The 23,116-nt window shown below is 43.5% G+C and overlaps 1 protein-coding gene across 3 annotated transcripts in view; it reads left to right on the plus strand.

Annotated features, from left to right (window-relative positions):
• Positions 1–1,058: 1,058 nt before the first annotated feature.
• LOC121562328 (adenylate cyclase type 2-like) overlaps positions 1,059–23,116 on the plus strand; it is a 62,421-nt gene continuing 40,363 nt past the window's right edge. For all 3 annotated transcript variants that reach the window (XM_045216046.1, XM_045216047.1, XM_045216048.1), the window contains exon 1: positions 1,059–1,440. The gene's annotated coding sequence lies outside the window, so the exon portion shown is untranslated. The remainder of the gene's footprint in view (positions 1,441–23,116) is intronic.

Consider the following 23,116-nt stretch of genomic DNA (forward strand, 5'->3'; position numbering starts at 1 on the left):
TGTTGTTGTAGCCCTGGACAAACGCACCTCATTCAACTCATTGAGGGCTTGATGATTAGTTGACAAGTTGAATCAGGTGTGCTTGTCCAGGGTTACAATAAAAATGTGTACTGTTGGGGGTACTGGAGGACTGGAGTTGGGAAACACTGAGATCGATGATCCACTGACTGTAATTTCATTTATACACATAGGAAAGTCTAATTTTAGTTACAATTATTATTTTAGCAAATATGTTAGACTACATATTTGGACGTTTTAGAATGCTGGTTAAAAAATATTGTCCTCAAAGTACAGTTTCGACCTAAATACAGTATATATGTGCTAGTCTGTGTATTTGATTTGACACTGAGGGAACACTGAATGTCAGGAAACACTGAATGAGTCATCTGTGCCATCACAATCTGTAATCATATCTTCTCACTGCAAGTATTTCAACAAAACTTTATTGACTCATCCAAATTGTAGTTTCTACAGCTATTCAAATCCATGAAATAAAATCCACAGTACAATAATTAAAACTCCTGGTGAATATCCTTTAAGGTATATTCCTGCACCCCTAACAGGAAGAAAGCAGTAACAGAATGTAAGTAACACCTCCATTAGTAGGCAAGTTTGCAAAACCACTGGGGGAACAGACCATTTTTTGTTGTTGACTTAAACCAATATCAATCAAATGTATTTAAAAAGCCCTTTTTACATCAGCAGATGTCACAAAGTGCTATACAGAAACCCAGCCTAAAACCCCAAACAGCAAGCAATGCAGATGTAGAAGCACCGGAAACCTAGGAAGAAACCTAGAGAGGAACCAGGCTCTGAGGGGTGGCCAGTCCCCTTCTGGCTGTGCGGGGTGGAGATTATAACAGTACATGGCCATTAAAGGCAGATTTTTCTCCAAGATGTTCAAACGTTCATAGATGACCAGCAGGGTCAAATAATAATCACAGTGGTTGTAGAGGTTGCAACAGGTCAGTACATCAAGAGTAAATGTCACTTGGCTTTTCATAGTCGGGCATTTAGAGGTTGAAATAGCAGGTGAGAGAGAGCGAGAGAGTCGAAAACAGCAGGTCTGGGAGAAGGTAGCACGTCTGGTGAACAGGTCAGGGTTCCATAGCCGCAGGCAGATGAGTTAAACCAATAGATGTAAAGACAATCATGCAAGCAACACCAAAACCGCTATAACTATCTTCTGTTCACTCTTCATGTGGGTGTGAGGCCACCGTACGCTACATATTTTCCGCATTCAAAAGCAAGCCCTCAAGAGCGCGCGCAGAATGCGCACCAGGACTCCGAGATCATTTCGCTCGCGGTGAAATTACAACTAAGCTTGCCTTGCCTTTCAGAGTGGAGAAGAGAAGAATTCGTCCACCACGAAGTCGTCTCTATAATACGTTCATTCTACTTTTAGAGACTACTGGTATACGTTTGCATAAAAAAAAACAGGTAAGACTCATTCTTTTAATTTGGGTTTGCGCAAGTGTTTATATGATGTAAACTACTGAGAGGAATTTTCCCTTTGTGGTAGGCTACCCCAGTGTAAAAAGTTGTCACATAATTTACTGAGCATAAATTTAGGTTGCGCATTTCGAAGTCTATTCTTTTGGATGTTGTCTATCCGTGTTACAATGTTGGGTTTTAATGTAGCCTACAAATCCCACCACATATTTTTTTCTGAACAAAACCCGGAGGCTCACCTTGGCTTTACGTTAGTACTTAGTAGAGAGGTAGTACATTGTGGGAGGCAACCAGTCTGTCTTGCGCAGGACTGCCCAATTCCGGGCCTGGGGGACCGAAACACTTCAGGTTTTCATCCTCCTAACCAGGGACTCATTCAGAACTGGGACACCAGGTGAGGGCAATTAACTACCAGGTAGAAACAAAAACCAGAAGTGTTTAGGCCCTGAATTGGGTAGACCTGGTCTAGAGAGCAGAGACTAGTAGAAAAGCGCATCCCTTTTGAAGACAGTAGAATCAACTTTACCTTGTCCACTTTTTAAGTGGGGACCTACCTTTTGTATTATAGCGCATTATAATAAATATTTGTTTAAGTACACCTAATAATCTATTCAACCTAAAATCAGTTTTGGATTTGCACAATTGTAGCCTATATATAATAATAATAATAATAATAATAATAAAATAATAATAATAATAATGATAGGCATATTTATCAAAATATAGAGGACCAGATCTGTAGTGTCTGTGACTATGTGTCCATCTAAAAACGGTCCCATTGATTAGTAAATTATAAAGGCTATGTTTTTACAAATGTGCAGCAGTATCTCTTTTAAGAATATGATTTGAAGGGTTTATCCCTTGATATTTACCCTTAGCCTTTCAGCTCATCAGGTTTCCTTTGTTTCTCAGTGGCCTGCCCGTGGGAGATAAGCAGGGTGAATCTTCCCCTTATTCCCTACAAAAACAGGAAACCTGAAAGCCTCCAGTGTATTTCGTCACATCATAATACAATATTATGTTACACTTAGAAATACAGTGAGTGGTGTGCATTGATTTGCCCATATATGGTCCCAAAATCTGAGAGTTTTACTGTATTTGACTCATAAAATGTTTAAATTGTTGGAAGAATGAAAAAGAACATCTGAGGTTCTCCCTCTTAGTAGGCTACCAAGAAGTGTAATCAAGAGATTGAACGGTGTTTATTTTTCTGGAAAAGAGCCTAGCTTAAAAAATACAATTTACTGGGGGTATAAGTGGGGCATTTCCTAACCCAAGTTTCTAGACCGAGTTTGTATCTCAGTCTAGCGGTACAACACTATCCCACCGTGTGACGCGTTTACCGACCTGTGCCTGTTTGGCAACGCTTTTCCCACGTCTGTGGGTATATCCGTGGTCGGTGGATAGTTCTGATTCTGCGAACAGTGCCCAGGAAATAATTAAATCCAATTGTTAGATGCTACCATCCCATCCTCCAAAGCAAAACCAAATATGGATTCCATGTTGTTCTTGCTTTGCACGTTCAGTCTGTGTTTCACACTTGTTTGTCCTAGCTAATCAGCCTTGCAATATGGGTACCATGTTCGGTCTAGAAACTGGGCTAGGCATCTCTTTGTTTGTGCTCCAGTTTGAGCTCTGATGAACTGTCATTGTAGCAGACAGACCAGGAATGAACCCAGAGCAGATCAAATAGTCTGGTCTACAAGAGCTTTCGATTTGTGAGGAATGGATAATGGCTTGACCTTCAGAGTGGTGCTTTCACAGGTAAAGAGCAAAATGGGTGTTTACCTGTTATATAAAATCTTAAAGAACAATATACTGTACAGGTATGGACAACATGGATGCTGCTATCATCATGAAATAAATGCAAACCTGATTTGGTAAACAATAAGTAGCGCTGACATGTTATCTTTTTTTCCATGTAATTCATTTGGAAAAAACAATCATGGCTATGCATGAAGGTGGATTTAAACAGGCTTATGCAAGTTACAGTGAATGTGACAAATAAGACGGCAATATCTTGTCTCATCCTTTGCTGCACAGCTGTGTGTAACAGCTGGCCACTGCAGACTGTATTGCCTTCAATTTGGGTCAGAATGGGGTCATTGGCACAATCCCAACAGAACCATCCTTAATCCAGATAATTTCCCTCGTGTGGTGAATTGCATATAATATATAACTGCTTGTAGCCTAGTAAGCCCAAGGTATTGATGCCATTTCAGTGTCTCTTATGTCAGACAGCTCACTCTGCGCTAGCAAAGAAGAGCCATCTGCATATAGATGTCACCAGTGCATACATTGGGCTTTGTATATGCTATGTGTATCATTTGGCTGATTACATCACTAATCCATTGTCAGTTTGACTCACATTGAGGCAGGGGCTTGCTGCTCATGGTTAGTGAGTCACTGTTATGTCAGTGTTTAGTGTCCTCGTAGTAGAGAACAGTTAGATCGGTCTAAACATTGAGAGGTGTTTTAACATTTCCCATTGATATTGTAATTATCTATCGTGTTCTCTCCGTAATGTGATGTCTACTGCGCTGCGGTAGTTATGGAAAAGCGGGTACTTTGATAGATTTCAGTTTGATGAGTTGGGAGGGAGCAGAGCATAGCAGGCCTCCCTACATTCACTGAGGAACAAGTCTACACTGGCTGGATGATGCCAGGTTCTCCAGCCTCATTGAACGTTTTGTGTTGAATCTCTAATCATTGTTTTGCCTGAGTTGTTTTTCCTACATCATGGGGTGTTTGTCCTGTATGGCTGTCTGTCTGACCCTGTTTGTTTGCGTGTCAGACTATATTGCAGGCAAATATTCTGATTTGTCAGCAATTATTAACTTCCCTAAAATCGCTAACTTTTAGGGGCCTGATTAAAGGGGAAGAAATATATTGAAGAGTTTGTAGCTGTTGATTCCACTGGATCGGAGGAAGAATTATATTCAATTGGTTCATGGAACCTACAGTATGGGAGAAGAAGACACGATAAGGGACATGCTGTATGCAGCGCCATGTTGAATTCAACATGTTTCCAATTGGTGGTAAAGACAGTACAGACAGTGAAGATATACAGGCAGCTACAACAGGAAGTAAAAGTGTCTGTTTGCAGGTCTCTTGAGAACGGGGGTCGCCACAATCTGTCAGAGCCACCCCCTGTGTAGTGAAACACACTCACACACTCTCCCCTACTAGCTCTCCTGTGTGGAAGACTGGTGCCACTCCTCCACCTCCTGGAACCCCTGAGAGTTTCAAATGCTCTATTTGCTCCAGTGCTCCCTCTGCTTACGTAGATTAGTGTTTCACAGAGTATTAAGGAATTTACTTTGTGTTCCAATTGATAAAATAATGAAACTTCAGCCTCAGAGCAGATACTGGCATGATGATGATTTGGCCGGCCCCGACCTGATCCGCTCTCTTATCGCTGTGTGTTGGGAGGGGCCCTGACAGACCTACCTCTCCCTAGTGCTAAAGACTTCCTTCCTCTTTCTCCTGGGGAAGAATTTGTGCCCCCCTGCCAACTCCCCCTAGCTGGAGCACTGCTGAAGCAGACAGTCAGACTCAGACCGACACACACACACAATTGATTGTGATATCTCTTTTTCCACACCTTGTCCTCTGTCTCACTATGCCCATCTCCTTCGATCGGCCTCTCTCTCTCTCCCCTCGGCCTCTCTCTCTCTCTCTCTCTCTCTCTCTCTCTCTTTCCCCCCATCCCCTCGGCCTCTCTCTCTCTCTCTCTCGGCCTCACTCTCTCTCTCTCTCTCTCTCTCTCTCTCTCTCTCTCTCTCTCTCCCCCATCCCCTCGGCCTCTCTCTCTCTCTCTCTCTCTCTCTCCCCCCATCCCCTCGGCCTCTCTCCCCCCATCCCCTCGGCCTCACTCTCTCTCTCCCCCCATCCCCTCCTCCCCCTCTCTTGGTTGACATGAGGATGCTTCAGTGTGGACAGTGTGCTAATCCCTGGGAACACACAATGAGGACTAATCTGACTCATTAACTCTGACTGCAGGGCCTCCAGCCAAGGCCCTCTACTAATCCTGCTGCACCACAACCACCCACCCATCATGATCATACTGTACACATGCAACACAGACTGACAGAATGTTATGCACTCTCAGTGAGATATGAAAATGGACTAAAAACAATGGGTTTATTCGTTCAAAACAAAGTTTCTAGTTGAGTAATGACATGTATGTAGCAGACGTTGTTTTGGTAGAGGATTTATTCCTCAATGTTATGTCTGGTGGTAAGAAATTATTTAGGAGGGGGTTGGATGTAGGCTATAACTTGTGCATTTAGCATTCCATTGCTGTTGAATGCTCTAACACAGAACATGTTTGATCTATTTACAGTGTGCCACTTGGCAAGTCCTGTTCTTCATACCTGTTAGCTGCAACATACCTGTGAGGTCAAAGGAGCGTTGGGTGGATATGACCTTATGGGTGAAGTCCCCCTGTTGTCACTCCCAGGATATCCGTCTCTATTGTGTCCTGTAAGCGTAGGAAGTTTACCCCCTAAAAAAGCAGGGCATGAGGACGGCATTATTGGGAGCAAGGTTCCTCCGAAGCAGCTAAAGGATAAGAGACCATTGGATATGATCATCTACATACTAACCGTAGGCTGTTCTTAACTCCTCTGTTATAAAACGCCCAACTTGACAATCAACCTTTGTCACAGACATGCACTAATGTAATGTATGCTGTGGGAGGGTTGACTTTGATTTAATGGAAACAATCACATTACCTGTAGGTCACAACACGTCACTGTTGACATGTTGAAGTTCTATTATGTACAGGAAGTGTTATTTGTTTTATTTAGATATAAACGTATTCTCATTATATTCAAATATATGCAAATGAGTCCAACCAACAATAATACTGTATATTATGTAAACATTCTAGCAGATGCTCTTATCCAGAACGACTTACAGTAAGTAGTTAGTGCGTACATTTGTTTGTACTGGTCCCCCGTGGGAATCAAACCCACAACCCTGGCTTTGCAAGCGCCATGCTCTACCAACTGAGCCACATGGGACCCATTGCAAACATTTATTTAATAATTGTATCATTACTGGCATACTGTGAGCTGGCACACTGACTAGAATACAGCTCATTGCTTAGCCAGGACACAACAGATAGTGGGCCGTCTGTCTGACTCAGCCTGCCATTATCACAGCTGTTGTTGCAGACTGAGCCTCTAGTCTGCTACTCTATAATGATTCAAGTCTTACTACCTCTATTCCTCAGTCAGCTACTCTACAGTCTGACACTCTTATTACGGCCCAGAACACCTGCAGTCAGCAGAGTTTGGTTCAGACTATGCGTGTTGTGTGCTGCCTTTTGTGAGGTGTGCCACTACCTACCCAGCATGTGCCTTAGTAGCCAGGCTGGCAGGCAGGCAGGCAGTCTTTACACCTCATTTACATGATGATTACCAGACCACTGTTAGCAGATTAGAGAATTACTGGATGTGATTGTTGCAACATAGGAGGGAAACTAGATGGAAGGTTTGACCTTCTTCCACTATTCCCAGCACATGCTTTGGTTGTACAGTACAGAGGTTAAGGTAGCTAAATTTGGTTGTCACATGATTTTTGGCTGTGACAGGCTAATTTCCCCCTCGTCAATCTCTTGAGATGTGAACAAAAGAGACCTTAGTACAGACCTTAGGACTAACCTCTAACCAGATGGCCTGGCTAATTGCCTGGATCCATCCGAGAAGTCTGTATATAAGGAGTTGCTGAGTGTTATGATCCTGATCATACTAGATGTAATGAAGGAATGCCAGGCACTGGCCGTAATATCTCTGACTCTCTGGATTTCCCTGAATGTCATCTCTGTTCTCTCACACTCAATGTCATCACATGCTGATGGACAAGTCTATCTGAGGGAGCTGTGACTCATTAGTTTACCTCATGACAGACTTGTCATGTGGTCTTTTTAACTGTCAGAAATGGTTCAACTTCTGAGTCTGTCAATAATATTGAGTTAGATTTTCTCAAAAGGCCGTTGGCAGTACACTGAACAAAAATATAAACGCATGTAAAGTGCTGGTCCCATGTTTCATGAGCTGAAATAAAATACATTTTCCATGTGCACAAAAAGCGTATTTCTCTCAAATGTTGTGCACAAATTTGTTTACATCCTTGTTAGTGAGTATTTTATGCTTTGTTTAGATAATCCATCCACCTGACAGGTGTGGCATATCAAGAAGCTGATTAAACAGCATGATCATTTCACAGGTGCACCTTGGCTAGGGACAATAAAAGGCCACTCTAAAATGTGCAGTTTTGCAACACAATGCCACAGATGTGTCAAGTTTTGAGGGAGCATGCAATAGGCATGCTGACTGCAGGAATGTCCACCAGAGATGTTTCCAGAGAATTGAATGTTCATTTCTCTACCATAAGCTGCCTCCAACATAGTTTTAGAGAATTTGGCAGTACGTCCAACCGGCCTCACAACCGCAGACCACGTGTAACCACGCCAGCCCAGGAGGACCTCCACATTCGGCTTCTTCACCTGCAGGATCGTCGGGGGGTATTTTGTCTGTAATAAAGCCCTTTTGTGCGGAACAACTCATTCTGATTTGCTGGGCCTGGCTCCCTAGTGAGTGGGCCTGGCTCCCAAGTGGGTGGGCCTATGCGGAATCCATAGATTAGGGCCTAATGAATTTATTTCAATTGACTGATTTCCTTAAATGAACTGTAACTCAGCAAAATCTCTGAAATTGTTGCGTTTTATAGTTCAGTATAGATAAAAGAGTTAAAATTCCCCCGAAGCAGACCCATAGTCTGAGGATGTGCTTTCTTTTCAATGCTTTCAAACAAAAGATTAGTTTGCATGTGGCAGGTTTTCTTTTCCAATAGGCTTTAGATTCAAATTCAGATAAATGTTTTACCAAAAAGATTAAATCAAAGTTTATTTGTCACGTACACAAATTTGCCGATGCTATCGCACGTGCAGCAAAATGCTTGTTTTTAGCTCCAAGATGTTTGGATGTCAAAGTGTGTAGCATTGCAATATGCAGAATAGCAGCTGTTACAGATTTCATCCAGCTAGTATTACCCTGAGCCTCTGTGAGCACCGGCAGTCTCTTTTGAAGAGCTGAGGAGACTCCCACTCAGTGAGACTGTCTTGGGGGCGTATAGGCCTATTTGAATCCTATAGACTAAGAACCATATATTTTTACATTTTTAGTCATTTAGCAGACGCTCTTATCCAGAGCGACTTACATTATCTTTTTATTTTTTTATTTTTCATACTGGCCCCCCGTGGGAATCGAACCCACAACCCTGGCGTTGCAAACGCCATGCTCTACCAACTGAGCTACATCCCTGCCGGCCATTCCCTCCCCTACCCTGGATGACGCTGGGCCAATTGTGGGCCGCCCCATGGGTCTCCCGGTCGCGGCCGGCTACGACAGAGCCTGGATTCGAACCAGGATCTCTAGTGGCACAGCTAGCACTGCGACGCAGTGCCTTAGACCACTCGGGAGTCCAAGTGCGTTTTGAAAAAAATAATGATAGACATGATTAATCATTATAAAAAGTATGGCAAGGAAGTATGAAATCAAAAACTTGCAAGCATAATTGATAGAAGTGTGACTACACAATCTTTCAATAATGAGACTCTTGATGTGGTATACACATTCCAAAAAAGATACATATTTGACCATATCATAATTGTTGTGGTTCTTCGTTGCAAGGGTTCATTTGTTTCTCCCGTTTTGAAGTGGATGGGTGTTATCGTGAGATGGTGCTTAGAGTTCTCCATCCCATCAGTGGAGAAAGAGCTCTTCTCATTATTGTCCAGTTAATTGTTCCATTTCCAGGAAACCACTGGAAGCCCTTGTGAAACCACTCATCAGAATCCACCATAATGCAGCTGGGCGATTAAAACATTCCAACACGAACACACACACACACACACACACACACACACTCACCCACTCCCTAAATGGTGGGATGGATAAAAGTCCACAGTGTGCTTGTTTGCAATTAGCTACAAATACTTCTAGATATGCTCTAGAGATGACAACTCTATGCATGTGTGTACAAGTTGTCTGAGTCAATGTGTGTGTATACACTGTATGCGTGTTTCTGCCTAGCGTGTGATTGTGCGTGTGGGTGGGTGTGTGTCTCTGTGTGTGGGTGTTATTCTCTTTTTCAATCTTTTTATTTTTTTGCCGCCTTTATGCTTGTGGCTCAAGGACGTTGTGTTATGCCTGTGACAGCGCCCCAACTGGATAAGTGCCATTGATGATGCCTAGCCTTTCACAGCTCACCTAGCTACAATATTTTAGCTGAAAGCAGGGTGTCCTTTTTATCAAAGACAATGCCATTTGGGGACTAGTCAGAGGCGGTATTTTGAGTTCTAACAAATAAGTACGAATAAGTGGGGTGACTTCATCGCCATTACTGTCCAATTGGAACAGAGGGTTAGAGGGTGCGGTCCTTGGTTTGGTGAGTGTTTATCTGAATACTTTGCTAATATGGAAGTGCAATGCGTTGCTAATGTAAAAGATGCAAGCTCTCATTGTTACGAAGTGAGTCTAACGATGCAATATTATGTCTTACAGGTTGTGTAGTGGACCTGGACTGTAATGTATTATTGTTGTTATTGTACGGATGTACTGTATGCTCTCTCTCGAATGTGTGTTGCTTGTGTGCCACAGCGAGGTTTGCAGTAGCTGGAGGGACGGTTGCAGACTGGAAATGTGTTCAACAGACCCTCATTGTGCTCGGTTAGTTAATGACTGATTTTTCATGATTGGGTCTCTGTTTGAAGAGAGGTTGTTGAGGACCTGTCTGGCTGAATAGTGAGGAACACACTGACCCTAAGCTGGAGGAGGCAGGAAGGGATGCAGGGATCGGATGGACTTTGGCTGGTCTATTGATTTGAGAAGACCACACCACAGTGAGCGAATGGATGCTTTTGTGTTTTGCCTTGCGAGCAACTGGATCTTCTAGGTGTGGGGCAGCGGCCACATACCATCCTTTTGTCATGCTGTCAGTCACACAAGGACCAGGGCTGTCATCAATTGTATGTGATGCACTGGCCTCTACCTGACAGTGGAGAGACTAGAAGAGTCTTGGTTTCAGGTGAGGTCGGAGGTGGATTGGAACGTCTACATGAAATACCTAGTTGGCTTGATGAGTAATGTATGTTCAGTCTTCCAGCTCAGGGTTTCCCAAACTCTGTCCTGGGGCCCACCCTGGGTGCACGTTTTGTTTTTTTCCCTAGCACTACACAGCTGACTCAAATAATCAAAGCCTGATGATGAGTTGGTTATTTGAATCAGCTGTGTAGTGCTAGGGCAAAATCCAAAACGTGCACCCAGGGTGGGCCCCAGGACAGAGTTAGGGAAACCCTGTTACAGCTGACAAAGCACAACCTTTAAACTGATGTTATGAACTTTCATAGCAACAATGATTAGCTATAGAAATGGCCTTGCTATTTTGATGAAAGAATCTCCTGGCCTATGGTCGATCCCCTTTTCAATGTATGAGTGCTGTAGGTTCCTTGACCTTCTGGAGTCCCAAGCTTATTGTAACTTACTTAAGCTAGACCCATGTTCTGTCCTCTAGTCTAGCTGACAAAGTACAACCTTTAAACTGAAGTTAGAGACCAACCGAGTAAAAAGGATGAGCAATAAAAATGGCCTTGATATTTTTCTCAATGTATGAGAACAATGTAAGGTTCTTTGACCTTTTGGAGTCCCAAGCGTATTGTAACCTTCTGGTGTTCTAAGCCTAGTGTAACATAGTTAACCTTGGTGGGCTGAACTGAAAATGACATGGTCCTTGTTGCTCTGGTAATGACATCAATCATTGCTTTCACTGACATAATTTGTCAAAGACTGAGGCTGACTGACTGTTGAAGCTTCCCTTTATGAAGATGTCCTTGCCCTGTTGTCAGGGAAATGAAACACGGTTGTCAAGGAAATGAGACTGTGTGTGGTTGACTACGGTGTAAAGTTCGCCTTGGCAAGACTTTATTTTGATGCAAAAGTAGACCCACATGCTTGGATGCAGTGTGCAAAAGCCATCAGAATTCATTTGGAGATCCATTTTTCCCATTGTTATCTGATTATGCATGTGAATTAGTGGCTTTTGACATTTCCACTCTGTAATACAATTAACCATCTCTCTGTTGTTTTTTTGCTTCTGAATGCAAGAATAAGTGGGGTTAATCAGTTCCCTAAATGTGCTTTGTGTGTGACTGTGAGAAAAAGAGAGAGCGAATGAGAGACAGAGAAAGGGGGGAAAAAGAGAGGCTTTGTTGCAAATTAAGTTTGCTCAACCTTGGTTGCCTTGATGCTGTTGTCTGGGTTTCTATGTTTTTATATTAGAGGCATTTAAATGCTGTCAGAACCACTGCCAGGTAATCCACAGGTGGTTGAGAAAGGGAGAGAGCGAGGGGGAGAGATTTATGTTATTACAACTCATACAGTATGTACATACCTCAATCTTTCCATGACATCACTACTACTGTAGGCATGGTTTTCATTCCAAACAAGCCCTACTTATGAGAGGTGATACAATTAGGAAGAGGACTATAACAACTGTATTGAGGGTAATGTATGCTACTGCTCTGGTGTGTAAATGAATGCCATGAGAAGGATAACACCCGTTTCTAAAAAGGAGAAACTGCTAAATGGCACAGAACCCTCCAAATTAAAATCTGAATTTTGAAGCCAGTTCCACTGCTTTTTTCATTCTTCCCCTCTAATCAGGCACCGGGACACCAGGTGGGTGCAATTAATTATCAAGTAGAAGAGAGAACCAGCAGGCTCCGTACCTCGTAGGGTAAGATTTGAATACTCCAGGCATAGAATAATGGCTTTTTGTGTGCCATTTTCAAGTCAGCATCCTGTTTTTAATTAGACAGATCTGTGAAGCGAAAGAGTAAGTGAGCATGTGTGTGTTTTCGTAGTTATCTAACACCAGCCGGTAAGTGAACCAGTGAAGGTTCTGGACAATGGAGCTGTGGAATCCTGTGAAAGGAGGAAATTCCTGTGGCGTTCAGGCTGACCAAACCTCCATCCTCTGAGACTTAGCTGCTTTTAAAGTGAGCTCGGTTGCTCATTGATATACTATTGCCTATTTCCTGGAAATATGTTTCATTGGGACACTCCATTGTGTCCTCCTCCCAGAGTGCAAAGAACCTTGGCGTGACCCTGGACAATACCCTGTCGTTCTCCGCTTACATCAAAGTGGTGACCTGATCCTGCAGGTTCATGCTCTATAACATTAGCATAGTACGACCCTACCTTACACAGAAAGCAGCACAGGTCCTAATCCAGGCACTTGTCATCTCCCGTCTGGATTACTGCAACTCGCTGTTGGCTGGGCTCCCTGCCTGTGCCATTAAACCCCTTCAACTTATCCAGAACGCTGCAGCCCGTCTGGTGTTCAACCTTCCCAAGTTCTCTCATGTCACCCTGCTCCTCCGCACACTCCACTGGCTTCCAGTTGAGGCTCGCATCTACTACAAGACCATGGTGCTTGCCTACGGAGCTGTGAGGGGAACGGCACCTCCTTACCTTCAGGCTCTGATCAGACCCTACACCCAAACGAGGGCACTACGTTCATCCACCTCTGGCCTGCTAGCTCCCCTACCTCTATGGAAGCACAGTTCCCGCTCAGCCCAGTCAAAACTATTCGCTGCTCTGGCACCCCAATGGTGGAACAAGTTCCCCCACGACGCCAGGACAGCGGAGTCACTGACCACCTTCCGGAGACACTTGAAACCCTACCTCTTTAAGGAATACCTGGAATAGTATAAAGTCCATAATCCTTCTTCCCCCACCCCCCATAAAAATAAATCATAAGTTGAATGCACCAATTTGTAAGTCGCTCTGGATAAGAGCGTCTGCTAAATGATGTAAATGTATCTTATCCTCTAGTGCAGGACTGCCCAACCCTGTTCCTGGAGAGCTACCGTCCTGTAGGTTTTTGCTCCAACCCTAATCTAGCACACCTGATTCTAATAATTAGCAGGTTAATAAGATGAATCAGGTTAGTAACACCTGGGGTTGGAGCAAAAACCTACAGGAGGGTAGCTCTCCAGGAACAGGGATGGGCAGTCCTGCTCTAGTGATTTAACAGCACCCAGTCAAGGTCATACCACTGAAATTAGTCATTACCGTGTTGATATGGGATACTACTAGAAGTAACACTTGGAGTGTACACTTCACACTTGTATGATTTTGGCTGAGAAACACTGAGGAAGGACATCTGGCAATGACTGGTGTTGAGGCGGAGGAGTAGGCTGGTGCCACCTCCATTCTCCAGCCCCACCACGGTCCTCAGTACACCAGACACACCCAGCTATAGGGAGTAGCCTCTCCTTTAGCTCAACTCTCTACCGCATTAGGAAACTCTCCACCAGGAAGGGTGCTGGTCGCTTCAGACATTCCTGACTGTGTGGTTTCTAGACTGAGTCCTTTTCGGTCACATTCCTTGGTACATGGTAGTGAATACAGGAGGAGCTTTTAAATAAAAAAAACTGTAACCCTAGCTCTGCACATATGGGCTGCCCGCTGGCCCAGACAAGGGGTGCATTGAGATCTGTGCGAGACTCCGTGGCGACAGGAGACATAAAGTAGTGTAAGGCTCAAGACCTGCGAGGAAATCTGGATATATTTGTGTAGATACGAAACTCCATCCTAGCATCCGGATGTTCAGTGATAATTCACTGGCAGGCACAACGAAGGACACAGATGCAGACAAAAGAGGCTGTGCCCTAATCAACAATGATGACAGGACTCGTGCACATTGGGGATGGGGAGGAAAGGGGGATGCATTAGGCATTAGTCTTCTCCCGGCTCCATCCACATCCACTCCAGTGGTCCTCAGAGGAGGCATTCAGGGTAATGAGAGCTCCCTGTGGTCCCTGTGGTCACTGAGCTGCTCCTGCGTCACTCCTGCTGTCTGGTTGGTTGTTCTCCACAGCACAGCTGTAATTGAGAGCTTAACAGTGTGCGCTCTCTGCTACACTTAAGGCACATACAAAGTTGCCCTCTCCAACGTCGTCTTTTGGAGCTATTGTCATCAGCAGGAGATCACAATTACAGTAGGCTGATTCTGGTCCACCATTTCACAATTTCTCTATGTAATCCACTCATCCCCACAGTAGCTATGAGAGCCTAGGCTAAAGCCTCATCGGGGTGAGACTGGGAGACTGGGAGCCCTTGAGTGTTGACATGGATCCTCTTTGGGCGCTGTCATCTGTCCACCCCTGCTCCCTTAGCCCTGCTCTCTAGCCCAGCCCTCTGGCCCTGTCTGGAGGGTGTGTGTTGGAATAGACTCTCTGGTCTGGTCCTCAATGGCTGAGACTAGAGAACTGGAGTTGGGCCAAACAGCTGCTGCTAGCTTTGAGTGTTCTGGCTCTCTGGCAGACATGGTGACCGACGATCACACCCTGCTGTCAAATCCCCTCCACACACGACACACCCACGTCACATAGTTTTTAAAGACTCCCATGCTGCATACACACATAAGCTGCCATTTACACACTCCTTTCAAACACACGCATATACACACACAAATCAATGCACTGACATGTTTGGCATCAACTGGAAGTAACTATTCTAAGCACTGAAATAAAGATAAAAACATATTCTTTAAAATATATATTTTTAGGGGTACCAATATTATTGACCCCACTACAACAAAGAAATGCTTAAAAATGTAATGTTGGCCTTGAGAATTACTGTAGAATTCCATTAATTCCTATGGAGGACTACTCCTTCTGGGGAGTGCCAATGTGGTGGCCGGAGGCCTCAAAGTCTCTCATTGGCCATTTACGTAGCATCCACAGTCCAGGATTTCTATACATCATTGGTTCAAATACTATTTAGGGTATTTCAATTACTTTCAAATACATTTCAAAGTAAGTATTGGAATATGTTTTTTCCTTTGAAAATATAAGTAGTTGAATATTGGCATGTATTTGAAAATACTAAAATACACAGACAAGTGTATTTTCAAATACAAATATTTAAATGCACTATGCAGAAATTGCTCCGCCATTTCCTGGTTGCTAAAATTCTAATAGCCTAATTTCAGTTTGAGACAAAACAAGCAGTCATTGTGTAGTGTATCATTGTACCATCTAATCCGCTGTGAAATATATTTTCCATAACCAAAAATATTGTATTTTCAGCTGTTTGAAGCTGTTGTTCAAAACCGAAAGTAAAAGACGCAAAAACTAAACTTAAGAACGGGGAGTATAGAAATAGCGCACATAGAACAGATCTACCGCTTCTTAGACTTACTTTCAATGAGAATGAAAGATCTGTAACTCTCATTCCTATGGGAATTTGGCCGGGTCGCCCAAAAAGTTACATATTGTAGCTTTAAACCCTGGACTGTTTGGTCCTAGGGTAATATGAAATAATGTATTTGGAGTATTTGAAAATAGTTTCAAATAGTAGGCTATTTATAGGCCTACTTCAAACAGAAGTGTTTGAATCGCTCAAAAATACTCAAATACACAGAAAATAAATATTTCAAATGCACATTTATTTGAACCCAGGTCTGCCTGGTGATAAAATGTTTTTTTTTCCTAGCGCTTTTCAAGCACCGAAAGACGTTTGTACGATAAGCCCACCTCTTCTCACGACAAGGCACCATTTAACTGATGTGAACTGTCTGTATATGTAAAGCCCCAGAACGAGGACAGATGTGGCCACCAGACCCACCCACAGGCAGCGTCTGCCTGACCCAGAGCCCAAAGACCCTCAGCTGCTGCTGCGCTAGAGGAATTACTGGAGGATTAAATTTTTTGATTTGTGGTGAAGCTGTAATCCACTAGCCTGGCTAAACCAGACTAAAAACTACAGCGGCTGAGTGTAGTGGCGTCATAGACTTAGGAATTGGAATACTATAGTAATTTAATAGGATCTCAATGAGCGGCGTTCTGTCTGTTTTAACCAGGCTAGTAGGTCTAATCCACATGCCGTCTCTATTAGAGACTAAACCTCAGGACCGTCTATGGAGAGGCTGTGGGGTGGCGGGGCAATGAGAATATGAGCTGTGTGTGTGGAACCTTTTCAAATGATGGGCCTTGTGCACTAGTACCTGGAATTAAATAGTATGGTGGGATGGATGAAGTCAGTCTGTGCACGGACTCACAGGGGGAATTTTTATCCTCTGATCTAAAAGCTTTAGTCTATTGTTACAGTAATGAACTGCTGCATCTGAACATTAGATTGGTCAGTCTTTACTGATTTGATATTTGTGAGGCTCAATGGATGCTTTGTGGTAACGGTTTGTGGGTGTGTTACCAAGTGTTGCAATAGTAATCAAGGGCTCTTCAATTATTGCGTAACAAACCCTTTGTTAATGTGATAAAGAAATCACATCTGTGAAAGACTGGCTGGCCTTAATTTGATATTGATTACAAACGATCTCACCACCCTGTTCTACAAACACTATATCTAGGAGAGAGGTTATTTAAAGAAATATAAATGGCCGCGGAAAGATGTGCATTTTTCTCCCCGCGCTGCTGACGGCTATTTTGGTTCACTCATACAGGAGTAATAAATACTTTGAGATTATTTATTTTTTCAATACATTTTTTATTTAATCCTGGTTAATCTGGGTGCTGCCTCAGCACCCCTACTTCCTGCGGCTATGGCATTTTTATTTCCAGCTGTGGGTTTTAGTAGAGCTGGGCAATATGGACAAAAATCCATATCCCGATACATTTACTGAATTATCACGATAACGGTAAATTAAACGATACGTTTATATTAATGTGCACCACAGTTAGTTTTTTATATTACTTTTTTATATGAGTAGTTATTGAAACTACTACTACTTTTAATGTATCTATCAATTGTCCCATTAACAATCACCCATATTAGGAAACTTATTTCATTTAAAACCTAATTGTTTCTCTAGAAGGGCCCTATATGTTATTTATCATAATCAACAAAATCAGCCAAATGCCCACGATAAGTGGTCGGTATCGATAATGTTCGGTTTATTGTACCAGCTCTAGGTTTTAGGTCAGCCTAAACTTAGTGTTAGTATGGTTTCAGTTTCCATGCACAGTAGGTTATGTTTAATGGTCCCAGAAGAGCATTTTTGTTCAATGCAACACTAAACATCATAGTTGGTCATAAACACAAAAAACATTCCAGTATTCTAGGACCGGAGTATAGTCATATATTATGAGCCTGGCTTCATGTTCAGGAGAGAGCAGATATAGGCCTAGACGTTACCCACACAATCAAAGTGCTGCTGCTATAGTATGCAGTGGACTCCTATATGCTTATGGAAAGTCCCGCTTGCCCAGTTTGCAGCTGTGTAAAAATAGTCTATACAGTAGAAAGCACATACTGTATGCATAATATTGATGTCAGGTATATTCGTTCATGTACTCTTAGTTCAGTTGTGTCTGGGTCACTGGCATACTGAAGTGTATGTGTGAAAAAAGAAACGTATAATAAAATGATTTTTGGTGAGGGAAGTAGTACTCTTATATTATTATTTTATACCTAGAAAAAAAGCTCGGGAAGTTGTGACTGGTTCACTAACTGACTGACTCATATGAGTCATTGGAACATTTACAACAACCAGGTTATGACTGATCAGTGTTCAAAACATGGACCAGATGGCTATGTCAACTCCCTTAACTGTATGGCACTATGGAAAATGACCCTCATTAAGCCTAGCTGGTGCTGAAGCTGGTGTCTCCCTCCCTCCCTACAATACCTCAGTAGCAGAGGTCAACACTGTCTAGATGTCAAATCTACTTAAGTGATAATGCCAGAGAAGCCGGTGTTGTTGCAAACCGTGCCAATATATCCTCTAAAAACCGGCTTCGAGGCCATTATCACTTTTATACAAGGGTTACCAACATAATCAAATAATGATTGACTTATTTTCATTAACGTTATTTTGATGAATTTATTAATACTATTTATTTATTCATACAATGTTTGTCGGTTCAGTTGCCAGAGACGCAAGCCAGTCGTTAAGTCTTTTTGTTCTAAATGTTCCGTTGCCATGATGGCTGGCAACGTTCTTGTCGCTTGCTAGCTAGTCAACTTTGGCTAACACAGTCACGTCAAACAGTGCAGCCAGAATAAAGTAGCTGCATTTGCGTTTGTTTAAGTTGTTTTCTAGTGATTTTTTTGGGGGGGGTACATCCATAACAATGAGCTAATGATGTGCGATTTCGCCTGGCATAGAACTTTTGCTCTGTTGCCAGGCCACTGTTCAGAAGAGATAGCCAACAACACAGCTAACACAATCACTTCAAACTGAAGCTGGAATGACACCAAACTAGCTGCATTTCGTGTTTTTCTATTGACGTTTCTTTGTATATATCCATAAAAACTATGCTGATTCATGATTTCGACTGGCTGAGAAAAGCTGCCTGTCTGTCTCGTCCCGACTCCTGACACGTTCATTACCATAGGACAGCTGGAGATTGTTTCGATATTGAAATTCAATGTTGCAAATGTCGGAGAGACAGACCGCAAGGTTATTACAAATCTCCGCTGTTGAAACTCAAATGCTAGTCTAAAAGAAATGGGAGATAATGTCTTGATGCTTTTTTACAATGTATATCTAGAATATAAATTGCATGGCTGCGCTGATGAGACAGTGGATTGCACAGTCAGATGGAACAGAGTAAATAGGCGTTTCAACATCATAGATTTAGCCAGTGGTATCTTGTGGAATAGACACCGGCTGAAATGCGGTTTTAACCAATCAGCATCCAGAATTAGACCCACCCGTTGTATAATCTACGGTATTGTACTGCAATGCACTCTGCTCTACTCAGTTGGGATTATTTAAGGGTTTTGAGTGTGTAGTTCATAACAATATTTATATTTCTATGATGTACTCACTGAGATTTCTCTGAGGCGGTGTCAGTAGTTCATTGGCTTGCGTACTGAGTGATCATTATGGCTCCATGATCTGTGCCGTGGTGGTGGAGGCAGGGCCAGGGAGGGCCATGAGAGAGGCCCAGAGCCAGACCCTAGAAGGCTGCTGTGATGGGAGGGCCTGGGTTGGGAGGTCCTGGGCTGGGGCACTTTGCCAGCTCGCCACGGCCTGGCCTGGCTCGGCTAACAGAGGGGTTATGAAACCAGAAATAGGGATGTGGTTGGCTGCACTGACTGGAAACAATGCTCTCTTCTTTCCTTTTCATATTCTTTCCTCCTCCAGTGTTTTTCTTTTTGTCTCCATTTTAGAAAAATGCTTTACTCGCATGCACAGTGAGCTATAGATTATTCAGTATGGGAAGGAGGCACACTGTTATGATGTTGTATGTGCAGGCAGTGGTTCTCATCATGACCATAACCAGCTACTTCTTGAGAGAACAGGAAATGACCCAGTCTGATTGATTGAATCTAGATATTGGCTTTTCTGTGTCTGTTTTTTAAATTATTTATGTTCTATTAATATCACTGTCCAGGACCATTCATTGTGTTTGTGTCATGTAACAAAATGGATGGCTCCACTTGTGCCAATGTGACACAGCGTTTGTGGAAGTGAATGTGAAACACTTGTGTGTGACAAGGGCCCAGCTTCCGACCCACGCTTTCGATCTCGCCTGCACTTCCTGTGTTTATCATAAACAAGCTATGATAAAGTAAAGAGCTGAAAACAGCCTGAGATAACATCCTGTTAATGTCATTATCTTTCAGCAGCTCTCCCTGCTGCACCAAGTTAATTCAATACCACTGGATGATGCTACTGGGGGTGAGGGCGGAGAGAGGAGGGGGGGAGAGAGGGGAGATGGGGAGCCTGATCTAATTTGACAACAGTGCATTACTGTACATATTTCAGTCAGCTGTGAGACAGTGCAGACAGGGTCCTGTTGGGTGGTGAGTTGGTTGACTCTGGTAGTCTGGTTAAACGAGACTGAACACAGTGCCCTGAGTGAAATGCACTTATTTGCTTGATATACAGTGCCTTCAGAAAATATTCACACCCCTTGACTTATTCCACATTTTGTTGTGTTACAGCCTGAATTTAAAATGGATTAAATTGAGATTTTGTGTCATTGGCCTACACACAATACCCCATAATGTTAAAGTGGAATTATCTTTTTAGAAATTTGTACAATTTAATAAAATATGTAAAGCTGAAATGTCTTGAGTCAATAAGTATTCAACACTTTTGTTATGGAAAGCCTAAATACATTGAGGAGTAAATATTTGCTTAACAATTTGCATAAGTTGCATGGACTCACTAGTAATAATAGTGTTTAACATGATTTTGTAATGACTACCTCATCTCTACCCCACACATACAATTACATGTAAGGTCCCTCAAAACAGATTCAATTACAAAGACCAGGGAGGTTTTCCAATGCCTCACAAAGAAGGGCACCTATTGGTAGATGGGTAAAAAAAAGCAGACGTTGAATATCACTTTGAGCATGGTGAAGTTATTAATTACACTTTGGATGGTGTATCAATACACCCAGTCGCTACAAAGATACAGGCGTCCTTCCTAACTCAGTTGCAGGAGAGGAAGGAAACCACTCAGGGATTTCACCATGAGGCCAATGATGACTTGAATACAGTTACAGAGTTTAATGGCTGTGATAGGAGGAAAGTGTGGATGGATCAACAACATTGTAGTTACTCCTCCACTCCTCCTCCTTACACCTAATTGACAGAGTGAAAAGAAGGAAGCCTGTACAGAATACAATTTTCCAAAACGTGCATCCTGTTTGCAACAAGGCGCTAAAGTAATACTGCAAAAATAAATTGGCAAAGCAATTCACTTTTTGTCCTGAATACAAAGTGTTACGTTTGGGGCAAATCCAATAGAACACATTACTGAGTACCACTCTCCATATTTTCAAGCATAGTGGTGGCTGCATCATGTTATGGGTATGCTTGTAATCGTTAAGGACTGGGGATTTTTTTCAGGTAAAAAAGAAACGGAATGGAGCTAAGCACAGGCAAAATCCTAGAAAACCTGATTCAGTCTGCTTTCCAACAGATACTGGGAGATTAATTCACCTTTCAGCAGGACAATAACCTAAAACACAATGCCAAATATACACTGGAGTTGCAAACCAAGACGACATTGAATGTTCCTGAGTGGCATATTTAGTTTTGACTTAAATCGGCTTTAAAATCTATGGCAAGACTTGAAAATGGCTGTCTAGCAATGATCAACAACGAACTTGACAGAGTTTAGAGAATTTTATAAATATTGTACCATCCAGGTGTGGAAAGCTCTTAGAGACTTACCCCGAAAGACACAGCTGTAATCACTGCCAAATATGATTCTAACATGTATTGAGATAGATTTCTGTATTTCATTTTCAAGATTCTTCAAAGAGAATAAACAAAGAGAGAGTACATGACATGAAGCAAAAACAATCACACACAACATATTACAGAAGAGTCCAGGGCTAAATAGGGGTGGTGATGAGATGATGGTTTCCATTCCAGTGTTGCCGAGGTGGTGCACTCAGACCGGTGGCTCAGTAGACCGGTGAATCAGGGCAGGCGGAGAGGGAGGTTCTTTGTGGACAGCCAGACACGATCCCCAGGCTGGAATACAGGGGCCTCACTGCGGTGGCGGTCGGCTTGGTCCTTCTGCCGACTAATAGCTCTCTGGAGATGGACATGGGCGGCGTCCCAGACCTGTCCTGCCCTGTGGAACCACTCGTCGACAGCGGGCGCATCGGTCTGGCTGGGTGTCCAAGGGGCCAGGGCTGGCTGGTACCCCCAGGACACACAGGAAGGGAGTGAGCCCTGTGGAGGAGTGAACGAGGGAGTTCTGCGCATATTCTGCCCTGGGAAGAAACCTCGCCCACTCACCCTGCCGGTCCTGACAGTGGCAACCAAGAAACCTCCCCAGCTCCTGGTTCATGCGCTCCACCTGCCCATTCGACTGAGGCCTATACCCGGAAGTGAGGCTGGCCGTGGCGCCGATCTTCTCCAGGAAAGCCTTCCACACTCGGGAGGTGAATTGGGGGCCACGGTCCGAGACGATGTCCTCCGTAAGTCCATAATGCCGGAAGACCTGTTGGAACAGGACCTCAGCGACCTGGAGAGCAGAAGGAAGACCAGTTAATGGCAAAAAATGGCATGATTTGGAGAACCGATCTACGACCACCATGACTGTGGTGAATCCATCAGAACGTGGAAGGTCGGTGACAAAGTCAATGGACAGGTGTGACCAAGGTCGCGGAGGCACTGGGAGAGGAACTAGTTTGCCTGCTGGGGCGTTCCAAGGTGTCTTCGTTTGGGCACATACGGAACAGGAGTTGACATAGCGGGACACATCAGAAGCCACCAGTACTTTTGTGCTAGAGAATGCAGGGTGTGCGTAATACCGGAGTGCCCTGCCGTAAGGGTGGTCCCCGCCCAGATCAGCAAGTGTCCCGGACACTGGTGGGTACACACGCGCCCCGGAGAGCGTTGGCAGGCGCCGGGTACTCCTGAGCCGCCAGGCGGATGTCTTCGTCCACATCCCAAACGACAGGGGCAACGATGAGAGACGAGGGCAGGATAGGGCCTCCCAGATCCTTCCTTTCTCCGGTATGGTGCATCCTGGAGCGTGTGTCAGCTTTCACATTCTGGGATCCTGGGCGTTAGGACAGAATGAATTGAAATCGAGTAAGGAATTGGGCCCACCTGGCTTGACGAGAGTTCATCTGTTTCGCTGCCCGTAT

This window comes from Coregonus clupeaformis, unplaced genomic scaffold, assembly GCF_020615455.1.
Source record: "Coregonus clupeaformis isolate EN_2021a unplaced genomic scaffold, ASM2061545v1 scaf0587, whole genome shotgun sequence".
NCBI classification, from domain to species: domain Eukaryota; kingdom Metazoa; phylum Chordata; class Actinopteri; order Salmoniformes; family Salmonidae; genus Coregonus; species Coregonus clupeaformis.